At 37.6% G+C, this 15,206-nt stretch overlaps 1 pseudogene; it reads left to right on the forward strand.

Moving 5' to 3' along the window:
* The first annotated feature begins 289 nt into the window (after window positions 1-289).
* LOC103147749 (carbohydrate sulfotransferase 3 pseudogene) lies at window positions 290-4,833 on the forward strand (annotated as a pseudogene).
* The last annotated feature ends 10,373 nt before the right edge of the window (window positions 4,834-15,206 follow it).

Genomic DNA, 15,206 nt, shown 5'->3' on the forward strand with positions numbered 1-15,206 from the left:
CTTCGGCTGATTGATGGGTGCAACTCCAAAGTGTCTGTTATCTGATTATTCATTTAAGAGAAACAACCACAACTATCATCATGGGGATAAACTGATAAGTGTGGCAAGGAGAGTATTTATCAGAAGCTAACTGTCTAGGGTCATGCGTTACTTCTTACTGCTTTGCATTGGTTGTTGGTTTATCCGACTAAATTCCTATTAAAAATTAAATTACATGGACGTTTGTGGTTATATTGAGACAAATAATGTTTCATAAATTTTAATATTTCATGCTCAATTAACTATTTTCTTTACCAGGGTCTCGGATAAGCTGATCCAGAGGCAGATACCACAGCAAACTCCAAAGACTCCTCAGAATGACAACAATACAGAGTCCAAAGATTATGTGGATGTTCTAAAAGTGCTGCTCGGCCAACAACCCGCCTCAAAAAACAACCAAACAAATCTCCCAGAAAAGAACGAAGTGGATGAAACGGGCGACATAAATGTAAAAAGAAGCAGCAGTGGTCGCAAGCATGTGTTGCTCATGGCTAGCACACGGACAGGATCATCGTTCGTGGGGGAGTTTTTCAATCAACACGGAGAGACCATGTTTTATTTGTTTGAGCCTCTGTGGCACGTTGAGCGCCTGTTGGCCACAGCAGCAGAGGTGAACAATTCGACGGCTTTGCCAGGAATCTACGGGGACATCCTCCAGGCGCTGTTCCTCTGTGATTTCTCTCCCCTTGAAAAGTTCATCTCTCCGTCACCGCAGAACCACGTCACCCCTGATCTTTTCCGCAGAGAGTCAAGTTTAGCTCTCTGCGAAGAACCTGTTTGTACTCCCGTGCTCAAAGATGTTTTTGAGAGGTACTGTCCAAATACTACCAAACCAACTTTGAAGCTACAGAATGGGAGAACAAGGGATCTGAAATATTTTGTGTTGTTAATGCCTCTTTTTAAATTGAATTTTACAAAGGTTCTAGTAATCATATAGGCTGCACTGTGGATGGATGGATGGATCAATCTATTTACAGTGCTTTACAAAAGCAATACTTTCCTTGAACTTATTCTTTCAAGATGGTCTTAAACTAACAAACACTTTTTGGTTACATTTAGTAAATTTCTTTTTTATGGCTTAAATGGCCTGTAAAAACTCAGAACCAACTCTCTGAAACACATTTGTCTGATGAAAGTATGTATTGTTTTAGGTATCACTGCAAGATTCGCCAGTGTGGACCACTGAACTTGACTCTCGCATCTGAGTCCTGCCTCTCCAAGCAACACCATGCCATCAAGGCTGTCCGTGTGCGACAGTTGGACACACTGCAGCCCTTGGTGGAGGACCCCCACCTGAACGTCGCCATTATCCAGCTGGTTCGAGATCCACGGGCCATCTTGGTTTCACGCATGGTGGCCTTTCCCTCAAAATACCAGACATGGAAAGCCTGGGCGCAGGACGGACAGGTGCCTGAAAACGACGAGGAGGTGAAGAGGCTAAAAGGAAACTGTGATCAAGTTATGACATCTGCAGAATTGGGACTTAGCAAGCCCCAATGGCTAAAGGGACGCTACATGTTGGTGCGTTATGAGGATATTGCTCGGTACCCAATGCAGAAGGCCGAGGAGATGTACAAGTTTGCAGGGATACCTTTCAGCTCCCGAGCAAGGGAGTGGATCCTCAGGAACACACAGACTACAGAGGAAGCCAGCGGAATATATTCCACACAGAAGAACTCTTCGGAGCAGGCGGAGAAATGGAGGACTAGCATTCCCTTTACGCTGGTTCAGGTTGTGCAGAAGGTGTGCGGTCCCGCCATGAAGCTGTTTGGGTACAGATTTGTGGATGATGAAAAGACACTGAGTAATAAGTCCATCAGTTTGCTTGAGGATAAACAATTTTCATAATCAAGTGGAGTTTCTACAAAGACTGGTACATGGAATGAGGTGGGGGTGCATCCTGCAAAGCTTGGCAGTTCATCACAGGAAGACAGAGACAAACAATATCATTCACAGAAAAACTCATACCTGAAAGGCAATTCTTGAGACCAAACAACTTAGTTTGCATGGCTTTGTCCTCTGAGAGGAAACTAGGGAGAACCTGTACATTCATAAGGAGAACATTCAAGCTACATTGTAGAAAGAAGCTGGTCAGGATTGAAAAAATTTTGCACAGCTCCAATAAAAAAAATATATAACAAATACATACATATAAACCAAAACACCAAGCACCATGTTAACCATGTTAACCATGTGCCTAATCTTACCAACAATTTATGCACGCTGTATTCACTCAGATGCCAGTTTCTCAAGCTTTGTGGCATGGTATTTTTTTAGTCAAATATCAGATAAGTCAGCATTTTTCAGTGGTTACTGTATGGGATGTGTGGTTTTAGGTTAAGATGATAACATTTTCAGAGATAAACAAAAGTGTGATATTGATATTGGAATAGCCTCTGCAGTACACTGTAAAAAAACAACAAAAAAAAACCAACAACTAATTTACAGTAAAATACTGGCAACTGTGGCTGGGACATCCTTACATTGCTAGGATGTCACAAATACCAATCTAAGTAGTCAATTGCCAATACAGGGTCCCAATCTGAAGCGTCATTACTTTTAATAAAATCAGCATAAATGACTGTCAACTCCCTTTTCAAAGTGAATGAAAACAATCCATTGAAATGATTGTGTTTAACTTAACTCATGTACCACAAATGTTCTGGATCCTACAGCAACCTGAACAAAGGCTTAAATTGGAAAATTGCTTCAATGTTTTTGAAATAGTTTTATCTAGTAGCTTTTATCTCATGTTTTTAAAAATCTAACATAATTCAATACATTGAAATCTTGCTTCTGATGACAATGTTTTTATGTTGACATCCTTTCTGTAGCGATAAGATTATCTTAACATGATTCCTCTGTTTTTTTTTTATTATATGGCTTGAGGATAATAACTTTGTGCAGTTCCAGTGAACTGCGTTTTGTTTGAAATTAAAACATACAAACCGACATCCTTCATAAACATGGCCCATAATGACACAGACGGAGAGCCACTGCAGCCAACTCAGCTTCTCTTTAATCGTTAATATAATTGTAAAACATTTAACAAATTAATTTGCTGGACAGATTAATGTATAATGTACAACAATTTTGCAGGCAATACAAAACAGACAAAAATGTTTAAAAATGAACCCATGCAAACACATCTGCACATTTTGCTGGGGGTGCAACTGACATAAAATTACATCATTATGTCTATCAGAGTTCAGTCTCGGGCTCCTATCCTGATTATTGATATTTAGAATCAGATTGGGACATTCATCATATATTCACAAATATTTACTAATATTATAATTGAAACTAGAGTAGACAGCTAAGGTCTCATTTGATCAGATGGGGTGTGTTTTAGTAGTTTAGAAATCTTACTCAGGTAAAGTGAAACAGCAGTTCCTTGTGTCTATGAGGAGCATTCATACAGTATGCTCCCAGGTGTATGTATATGATAATACTCAGAACTTTAAAAATGTTACTAAGGGTTTTGCAGTAATTTATGAAAATACATGTGAACTTGATCTATAAATGACAAAATATAATCATGTATTATGTTTATAGGAAACACTATGAAACATCACTTACCTCAGATGGCTTTTCAGTAGTTCAGTGTTATTTTCCTCGCACCAGCCAAAGTTTTCCTACCTCCTGGTGAATGAGAGGCTTTAGTTGAAGCCTCTTTTCTAATAACATGTTATTTTTGTCACCATGCTGCCTAAACAAGAGATTAAGCTGTTAAACTACATTATGAGCGCTTTGAGAAATTTTGTCTATCTAAGTTTGGTTTGTATTTGCTGGCAAAATTAAGGTCATCATATTTTTCACGAAAATTTAGAACCAACATTTATTCAATCTTCAGAAATATATGTGGGGGTGTTTTTTTGCAGAATGCTATATGTGTGTGCATGCCTCAGACCATATCTCTCTGTAAAACACAGGTGGTGTTGTATAAAGGTAACTACTGTGGCTATGATTCAATGACATCTTTGTGTTCAGCTTGGCTGAGACCCCAGAATGCTGCCACGCTGCTTAAGGAAAGGCGTTTGCTGTAGAGATTCATATAGAGCAGATTATTTTCACCTAAAAAAAAATCTAAAATCAATACTTTAACATACCAGGTTGCCAAGGATACACAAATACCTGACTTTAAAACTGTCAGTGTTGTTGGGAGTTTCGTTTGGGGTTAATATAATCCATAATATATATTTTTTTTCTGTAACAAGTCTCAGTTTATATCTTCTTTTCTGAAATCCAAAAGTAAGTATTTCAGGTTTCGTATGCGGACTGTTAAAATGACACTTTTTTTTTTTTTTTACTTAAGAACACACAAATATTTGTTTGATTTAACCAAATTCCAGCTTTTCACATTTTGTCTCAGGTTATGCACAAAGGATTCATTCTAACTCCAACCTAATACCAATCAGCCTCTCATGCAAAACCTGTTTTCCTCTGTTATCATCATATTTAACGAGCCTTACATTTTTTACAAAATTTCTCAACAGTTTAATTCTCATTTTCTATACCTGGACCTATTTTTTTGCTGAATGTTTGCTTTAAGTTGTTAGATTTTTTTTTTGTATATTTATTTTCGTGATCACTAGAAGTGACGAGGATGGAGTATCATTTTCTAGGGTTGGTTTTCATTGCATTGGACTACTGCCTATCCTTTTTTGCTGCCATATTTATTGTTTACAGATGAACCTAGATGCATAGTAATAGATTACACCTAATTTATTAGAGCTGTATCACACAAGTGCAAATATTATTCTGCTGAAGTGATGATTAAATTCCTTTTCAATGTGAGCGGTTTGTACCAATGAAGAAATGTTTTCCTATTTGAGAAATATTCTGTCACACATGATGAGCTACTGTTCAGAAAATGCTACATTTATTTGTTATATATGATGCCTATTCATAAGACTGTTCATACCCCTTGAAAATTTTCACATTTTGCCATCTAACAGCCACAAATTTCAAATTATTTTATTAGGGTTTTGAGTGACAACAAAAATGTGCTGTGAAATCAGATTCAGCCCCCATTAAGGGATGTTTTCTCATAACCTAACCCTATAATTCCCCACAACTTTATCTCTGGCCTGTGTGCTGCTGTGTTGATCTGTTGTATAAAAAAATAATCTGAAGTTTGTTGTCGCAGTATGACAAAATGGTGTGATCCTACTTATATTTACTGCCTATACTTGGAAGTGGCTTAGCCGTGCTATATTTTTATAACTGTTTGCAAATCTGTTTGCAGTCCAGACCAGAGAAGAGAAAAATATCCACATATTATTGCACAATGTAGCATTTCATAACAGAACTTCTGACTTTGTGTCATATAAAAGTCTTTAAATGCACAGTGGATGAGGCCTGCATTGATCAAATGAGGATGAATGTAGAATTGTTTAAATGTTGCCCGCGATCCCCATTTGGCAGTGTGTGAATTACGCTGAGACAGGGAACCCATTCAGCTCCACATTCCTCGTCGTTAACGTCCCAGCTGCTGCAAAGCACTTTGGAGTTACGACAGCTGCTGGTCAAGGAGATCATTCTGCTTAAGATGTTTCTGTATCAGCATAAGTAGTGTTTTTTTTTTTTTTTTTTTTTTTTTTTGGCAGTAGTTTCCTTTTCGGGAATCTAACCAGGGACATCTGCATTGATGACTGTAGCCTCTGTATATGGTGCGCCTGCTCTACCTCTGAGCCATGTGGCGGCCATCGCAACAGTTTTAAAGCTTAAAAATATCTAAAGTTCTTTGAAGATATTTATTGAAACTGCTTGTCGTAGCAAGTTGTTACAGTGATAAGTTTGTTTACCACAAGTGGGAGATGCCATGGTTTGAAAGTGAGTTGAAATGTATGAGGTGAGAGTAAAGATCTAAAGTGAAGTTGTGATTAAAACATGCAGAATCACGAGGGTATGGCAGGATCCCATTTATGCATGTCACAAAAACGGCTTCCAGCCCAAAAGCAAATTTCAGCCTTTAATTATGTGTTTTAAATCTTGTTAAGGAAGAAAAATGTCATAACTCCAGCTAAGTATACATCAAGTAAGACATTATATAGGTTTTCCTTTTTTGAGAATAAAAATCGAGTTTAAGAAAGTTGTTTATGGAGAAAGATTGTCAGTATCAAAGAAGATATTCATACATTAATTATTCAACTATTACGGCTATATTACATGTGATAACCACTGTAATGCATTCACAGATTTTAATGTTTAAGTTGCTTTTGGGCCAGTAAAAATAGCTAAATTGAGAAAACAACAAATAACTACAAGCACATCTCTTTTCTTTATAAGTGTTGCTATTTAATAAGGGCTAGAAACATGACTCCGTAGCTGCCCAGCTAAACGGAAACTGTTGGGATCCTCTTCTGACATTAACACACAAAACAAAAAGTTTGAGATAAAAGTTAAGGGGGATAATGTAAAGAAATTGTTGTCATAGCTGTGCAGAGAATAGCCAACAACAACAACAACAAAACAAAGATATTGTTAAATTTGCGACCAGTTGTCAGTGTGTCTGGGTTTGTTATACTCCGAAGATAAAGGGTTGTTTTCAGTAGGGATTGACAGATCTATCAGCCTAATTTCAGTATCACTCAATATTTAGTTTTTTTTTTCTCTGCCACTGCCTGTGGGCAAATAGGATAAAATCAAAAGTAGTGGACAGCAGCAGATTTGTATTGGATGTGTCCTAAATGTGTCAGACTGGTTTTATCATAAAACCTATCCCCAGATTTCACATTACACAACACTAAGATCTTGATTTTTTTCAAAAGATTTTAAAATGTTATGATAAACTAATTTTCACCAGGGCAACATAAGTCATTTGCTAAGTCGATCAATTTAAGGGAACACTAACATGAGTTTGAGAGTCTTGTTTCATTTCATTTTACTTGATTAAACATTTAAGCAAATCCAAACCATCACGATAATTCTCCAGCAATGTCATGTGAAATTTATTCCTTAAAATTTTCTGGCATATTTTTTGGGCACTTTGGAAATAGAAGAAGTTTTCAAGGATCTGACGGACAGATATCACTAAATAACTAGAATTTCTTTGCATTGGGGTATGAGGTGTTACTTTGTGTGATATTTAAGTGAGCGTCTGGTTGTCAGTCGGGTTATATTTAAGTGAAGTCTTATTTTTACTTTTGTGCCAATAATCAGTAAGCGAAATTGAATCAATCACAGTTAATCACAGATTTTTTTTCACACAAGACCGGGTAAGTTTATTCAGCATTTTTTGTTCAATATATGATTTTAAAACTGCATTTTCTATTTATTCAGGTTTTCTCTCATCTGATGTTAAGATTAGTTTTATGATCTGAAAAAAAAAAAAACAATGGTAGGAATCTTTAAGGAGTAAATATGTTTCATATATATGTAAATTTGTCCACAGTCATCTCAGTATTTACAAAAAAAAAAAAAAAAAACCTTTTTTCAGATGATTTTCAAGCATTATTTACAACATTCAGCTTTCTTTGCACTGAGTGACACTGGCTTTGGGCACACTATGACATTTAGATGCACAGTGTGCTTTAAACACACATGGATTCAATGATGCTGCTTGTGCTCCAGAAGGGAGAGGAAAAAGAGCTGAGAAAACAGGAAACCCACCCTCCCTTGTTCAGCTTCTGTGGCTTCAATTCATGTTCTGCCTTTCGTAAACGTCTTCTCTAAAACCCTTGTGCATGACCCGAACTAAGGTCAATTAAAAAATGTTCTGAATAACAAAAAAAAAACTGAATTTTTTCATTGTGTTGCTGTATCAACAAGGTATTTTTTTCTGCCTCGTGCTCTTTGGGATGATGACAGTCACTTTCCAGTCACACCATCACGATGCTCTACTTCAGCTTTCCACTCCCCTTTTAAAGACAAACACACACTCTTGGTACCTCTTTCATTGCACACTAAATTTCCTCTTAGTTGGTGCCGGTCAGAAGGTAAATAAATCCTGTGGATGGTGTGGAACACTGAGCGCCCTCATATGGCTCAGATGATCAATGAGTCCTTGTTTGTGCTTCTATAAGTTGTGTCAGTCGGCATGTTCCGCCAGGCTGCATGTGATTTAACATGATTTAAATCTGAAACCATGAAGTTTCATGGGTGTTCATGAAGGTTTACAATGATCTTCAAAACACGTTTCTGATATTTGAAAGACGAAATGCAAAGCTGTTGCTACGCTACAGTTATCTCACTTGAGTCCTGTAGAGGGCAGCAGATGCTTAAATATTAATAAGATTTGTTGTTTCCTCCATGCGCCTTTTTATGTGTAAATATGAAGCAGTATGTTTGCACGGAGCACAAAGCTCACTTACATCTTGATTTGTCCTTGATGTACACTGTGTCTTGTTATTTGGTCTAAAGACTCAACATTATGTTTTGACCATTTACATCTTGTTTTCAAATGTCGATGTTTTCCATTTTCAAGTGGACAAAAATTGGGAGAGGAAAGAGAGTGCTAATTTAAAACACATGGTGTCTTGCAAAAGTACTCAAAACACTTGAATTTTACGTTTTGTAACATTACAATCTCAAACGTTAGTGTATTTACCTGGGATTTTCTGAAAGAAAGCTGAACAAATTATTAGGAAACATTTTATATGATTTTAAATGAAAAAGCCAGCCAGCGCTCAGGTGGGATAATCTGTTGACAGGAAAACTATTAGTCATGCTCTCCACATGTCTGGCCTTGACGGCAGGGTGGTGAAAGAAAACGGATGTTGAAGGAAAGCTGAAAGACATCAAGCATGTTTGGAAAACAGCAAAAGAAAAAAAAAAAAAAAAAAACTTGCTTTGGTCAAATGAGACCAAAGCTGAACATTTTGGCCTAAATGTAGAATGCAATGGTTGGTGAAAAACCAACACTGCAGGTCACCCAAAACGCCATCCCCAGTGTGGACATAATGGTTACATCATCATGCTGTGGGTTTGCTTTCCTTCAGCAGCAAGAGGGAATTAGAGTTCACACAAAATATGGTTGCGTTAAATGCAGGTCAGTCCTGGAGAAAACCTGCTAGAGGCTGCAAAAGACTGGAGTAAAGGTTGATCTTCCAGCAGGACAACAACCCTTAACACACACCCAGAGCGACCATGGCATGGTGTAGATCAAAATCATAATCATGCATTAAAATGGCCCAGTAAATACCAACTTTAAAGTCAAACTAATAGTTTCAGGCAAACTTGAAAATGTGTTACCGTTCTATTCAATTGAACTTGAGCTCTTTTGCAAGGTATTATGGGGGGTTAAATGTACAGTCTCTTGATATGCAAGGCCCAAACGAGTCACTTTCATGCAGGCTAGAAGTCAGAAATGACATCACTCAGTTTTGGATTCATTTAAAAGCACCAGCCTCAACACACAAACATCTCTCTCTCTCTTTTTTTTTTTTTAAATGACAGGTGGAGAACCCTTCAGGGGAAATTGTTCCAGACTCACCTGCACCATTGTTTCAGCTGCTCTTCCTGTGTGAGGAGCCCATGTTGTTTGAATACAATGGGGTCAGGGAAATCACAGCTCCCATCAGACAGACACTCCATCATTGTGACAGAGACGACTGGCTAGAAACACTGCAAAGGCTCACTGCCAAACAGTTCCTTTTGCAAAACAGACAAAAATGTGTACAATGTGTTCAATACTAATATGTTAGTGGATATCCTAAGTGAGGAACTGTTTCTGTACTCTGCATTTTAAATGTGTTTTCACACATTAACATCATAATTACACCTGCCATTGTAGTTGTCCAGAATATACACACAACAAAACCTGAGTGAATTACAAAACAGGATAACTATATGTTTCAGTTTTAAATGAGAATTTAGTTAAACTAAAAAAAAAAAAGACAAAAGTCTGACAACTTTAACAAAAGCAAATTTGAAAACAACCAAGCTGTTTCTCTCCTTCTTTTTTTTAATTTTCAATTTTACAAAATTTTGTTAAACATCACAGAACTTGACTCCAATTGTCTCCAAATGTTTTCAGTCTTTATTTATAGCATAGTGAGGTATTACTCAAAGACTTTGTTCCCAGATTTCATCCAATAGGGGAAATGGTGTTGGAATGGTACATGTTTACTGGAGGGCATTTTAATGATTCTAATGTGTTTTTGAATGACTTCAAAGATTTACATATGTGAAGCTGGTCTCAGCTAGTTTCAAATATAACTCATTTTGTGATTTATTTTTGTTTGTTTGTGTCTTTACAAACAGACAAAATGTCACTCTATGCAATGGCAGCAAAAAGTGAAGCTAAGAAATTATAACAATACAAAACAAACAACAAAAGTCTTAATTTGCAAGAATTTCAAAAAGACATTCCACCTATAGATTTTGAGTTGTCTTTTACAACAATCTCATAGATTACTGATGTACAATGCTCTGTTTTAAGAACTACGCATGTGTTACAAACAAATACACATAATGATGATTTCCCAAATATTTTTGGGGTATTAGCCAGGATCTATAACCAATATAACTCAAACATCACAACCTTTGGCTGCAGCGTCTTCTGCAGAGACAGACATTTTGTACATAACGTATCAGATGGTTAGCTTTAATAGCCCATCCATCCACTCCTAAATATGTTAAACGCCATGTCCACAGTCAGGTTATGTTTGTTGACAACAACATATAACAGTGTTCAGTTGAATGTGTGCTTGACGTGAAAGCCCCATCAGAGAAGTCTATTTGAGATGTCAGAGTTGTGGATTAAAGCTCGCTCTGGGAATGTCAGCTTTGTCAGATAAAGCCGTCCTAATGCCGACACAATAATCTGTAAAGTTTACCAAGCTACACAGAACTCAACTGCTTAATTTAAATCCATTTAGATTTTTTTTTCCAATATAAATGTTGGGAATGTAATGAAAAAAAAAAAAATGTTACTTCTCTATCATTTCACTATGGGATTATTTGTAGTTTATTATAATTAGTTTTATAAGAAGAAAATAATGTTGCTTTCGGTACACCTCTAGCCTGAATAATATGTGGACCTCCATCTCAGCTCACATTATGGGCAGTCCTCACTGTTAGCTTATCCTGCGTTGTCTCTGCTGCTCCCTTTTGTTGATCAGTCTCACCGACCTCCTCTCAAGTTACATGAGCTATGATTAGTAATTTCAACCATTATGTATACTCCATGCATAATTCATGCTCTTTGTTCCTCTGGCTAAAAGGAAAAAGTGGCCCAAAAAAGGAATCCCCACCTGTTAAGACAAACCCAGATAACTTACCAAGGGGAGAGCTAGAATAATAGTAATGCAGCGCCATGCAACCATTGAAGAATTTTTAAATTGACAATAGGAATGTTACTGGCAAGGATTGCCCCACTATGATCAATGATTAACCATGGAAGCTGTTGGGTCTTTAGCTCCTAAATATTCTTATGATCTGAAGGTTAAAAATGACTGTTCAGATGGAAGTCTATTGGAAATGTCTATATGCAAGGCTGTAGTGGAGATGGTGTAACTCTAAGGTAACTTTTGAAATATAGACTTCGTTTGTAGAAGCATTTAGAAAAATCCCAAATAGGCAGAAACGTACCAAACATCAGGACTCTACTTTTATTCAAACAAGAAACCCCCCAAAAAATCTTCTTTGAATGCAATATTTCTAAATGTCTGTGCTTTCCTCTTTGTCTTAATCGCCACGTTTTCACTCATTCTGAGTCACTGACCATGGGAATCGTTACAGCTCAAACTCCCTCCATCCTGGTCCCTGTGTGGCTGCAAGTCTGATTCTCAAATGGCACATGTGGACACACACACAAACACACTTGATGGGGTTCCAGGGTTGTGTCTGCTTTATGGTGTAGCCACCCTTTGAATCGCCGCTCAATGAAACTTGTGACTGTTTTAATTAAAGGGAAAGTACAGTGACAGCGTAGCATGCGGACATAAAGGGGTGCTAATGCTTTTCTTCCTGTCGACACAAGGTTGGCCTCTTTTTCTCAGCAAAATCATTCACTTCAGTTCATTTTCTTTGCCCCCTTCCTTTTTTTAACATTTCATTGCTGAGGTCTGTTGCTACAAAACAGAATAAAATATATATTTTGGACCCAGCCAGGTGAGACATCATTATGAATTCAGTTCAAATGTATACTCTGTAAAAATATGTTTTTAGGGTGGTGTTAACTTCAGGACATCTAAATCTGCTCGTTGTGTCTCACTTGGGATGGCTCCTCAATCAGTTACAGTGTTTCGCTAAAGTCTTCAGTCCACTGTAGGCTTGGAGGCGTTGACCTGCTGTGACCCTCAGTCCAAGTCTCTGGACTTCTGCAGGGCAATCCTGGAAGGTTTTCTTCTTCTCATTCATTTGACTAGCTGCTCTGTAGCTGCTGAAGAAAAGCCCACAGCTTAATTCTGCTACCACCGTTTGTCACAGAGGTTGTGGAGTGCTCACAGTGCTCGTTTTACATATATTTGTCCACGTTCCTACAGTAATTCAATTTGGAGCTAATCTGACTTTTTCACCATATTGACTGTGTCTTGAAACATAAAACAACTTTTTTTCTTTTTTTTTTTTTAATAAATATAGTTATTCATCAAGTGACTTTCTCACCTGAGCTGTGGATTACAGTAGCTCCTCTGTTGTAGCTATGGGCCTGTTGTGCTGTGTCTTTCTTTTATAGATCTTTCCCATTGTGTCAGTTCAGGTGGACCATAATGTCTGTACAGAAGAGCGAATGTGCAGTCCTCTTTCTGAGGTTGACCAGTGCTGTGTGAGATTTTCAAAGATTAAGTTATTTTTCTATAGTCTAACAGTGCTTTAAACTTCTCCACAAAGTTTCCCCTGACCTGCTTGGTTTTCCTGATGCTTTGTTCTCCAATATTGCCTAACAAACCTCCGAGGGCTTCAAAGAACAACTGTATTTTTACTCAGATTAAATTACCTACACATCTGATAACCTGAAGGCGCCAGGTTGTCAGAATAAACTGTGGAGAATATAAACATTACGACTAACTTTTCAAATTTCCACTTGTAAGACATTTTGACAGTCACAGGCCATTTTTATTTCGCTTTACAAATATGCGCTGCTCTCACATAAAACCTAAATGAAATCCAATAACGTTGATTGTTCTGCTGTGGCCGAATCTGGAAACATTGGAGGAGTGTGAATACTTTTGCAAGGCACCGCATAGATTAAATCTTATTGTCTCATCATCTTCAGAGACTCGGAGGATGTTAAGGGGGAAGTTTGGACATTCGTTTCTAAGTTGAATCAGACAGAATTGTACTCTTTGGTCACCGGTCTGCATCTAAAACAGCTGACAGCTGTCTCTGGGTTCCCATGTTAGTCACACAGGTACAGTTCTCTGTTGTCTCTGTCTTCTGACAGACGCTTCACATGAGGTTTGTGTATGGTGATGTGTGACAAGTCCTCTCTTCCTCTGGGGATCAATGTCTGTCCTGTTCTCTTTGCCAATCTGATGTTTATCTGCTGATGATCAATCACACCGCTGACAGCACGAGGGTTAGTGTTACCATCCTCACTGCCTGTGACTGGCTGTCTGCAGGCTGAACACAGAGGACGGGTAAAAACGAATAAGAGTCGGAGTCTTAATTAAGCATGCTGCACTTTATGATCAATTATGTAAATTTGATCCACCTAGAAAAAAGCATTTCTTCATTTATATATTTTTTTTGCTTTAAAGGATTGTTTGAAGGAAATATTTTTTCATGATTCTATATTTTGAAGAATTACAAAGTTTAAACTTTTTAAGCTATTTTAATGTATAGAAACTTAATAAATTCTAAACAATGAAAGAAATGAAAAAAAAAACACTTTAATTTCTGAATTGGAACGGGCAAAAAAAAGAAAAAAAAAAAGAAGGGAAAAGCAACTTGATACTGTACACAGTTTTCTGTCTACCAGCCCAAACTAAAGCTTCTGAACGGCTTCTCCACACTTTAAATACATGATTGATGATCAGCCGCTATACTCCCAGCAAATGGGCCTGAGTTGGGATTTTTGCTCCTAATGCAGGTGTCAGTAATCCTTCTCAGCCTCTTCAGATGACGGCTTTAGCCCGAGGAAATGCTTGACCAGATTCTTCCCTTGCTGCATAGAAACGGTGTAATCTCTCAATTCTTGACACAGCAAATAAACACTGCACAGAAGGAGAGCCTCGCAACTTTATCTCTTCCTTCCTTCCACATTGTCCTGCTGACAAGTTCCAGAGGAAGAGAAAAGAGGAGACATATTTCTCAGGTCAGAAGCCCGAAGGGGAAGGGGCCGTGGCATGGGACTGAAGGTTAAGTGCATGTACTAATCCTCGCAAAAAAGGAACTTAACACCATGCATATGACACTGCAAATACTCCCTCTTGACCTTCCATTTCTGCCTAAAAGAAGGCAGAGAAGATGGCAGAGAAGGCCTCGGCGTCTTATCCCATTACAAAATACGAGGAGACAAATCTGTCTGTGACATGTCACTCAAATTACTGTAGCCTCGCACCTAATTGGAGGTTAATCTCTTGTAACCTGTCTCATAAATTATTTCTTGATACAACTGAAAATCCAGTAGAATCACCCACTCTTCATGTCAACAGGGAAGAACACAGTTTGTTCAGAAAAAAGGCTCATGCAGTCTCCTCCAACAGATAATCTGCAGAGTCATCTGACTTGGCTTTATGAAAACAGCAGCTTAGCTGGACCATAATCAGAACTGCTCTGCCTTTCAAATATACTTATCAATAGTAAGGTGAGATGAATAACATGATCATTATAAAACGCTGGCCTTTTTAAAGTTCTTTCTGCTTTGGACAATTCAAAATAAATTAACCTTACCACGTTTGTTTATTATTAATTACATCTAATTTACTGTACTATAAAAACTGTAAAAATGTGCTGTAAAAAGTTGACAGTGTTTGTTTTTTTCCCGGACTCGGGTCGCATACGTTTTTTAACTAAACCGGGGTGAGTCCTGTTCACCTGTGAGGAGCCACATCCGCTACAAAATTCCCTGCTTGGCTTCAACAAATACACAAACTTATCTTGGTTTTCTAAGATTGTTTAATTGTTAAAAATGAAAAGAACACAGTGCATTTCTGAGCAAGCTTTATTTCAAGCATTATTTTGTGCAAGTCTCAATTAGCTTGTTTATAAATCTATAGAGTTTGAAATTGAATTTGAAGGAAACCATGAAACAATAAACAAGGTAGACAACAACAACA

Source organism: Poecilia formosa, unplaced genomic scaffold, assembly GCF_000485575.1.
Source record: "Poecilia formosa unplaced genomic scaffold, Poecilia_formosa-5.1.2 Scaffold188, whole genome shotgun sequence".
NCBI lineage: Eukaryota > Metazoa > Chordata > Actinopteri > Cyprinodontiformes > Poeciliidae > Poecilia > Poecilia formosa.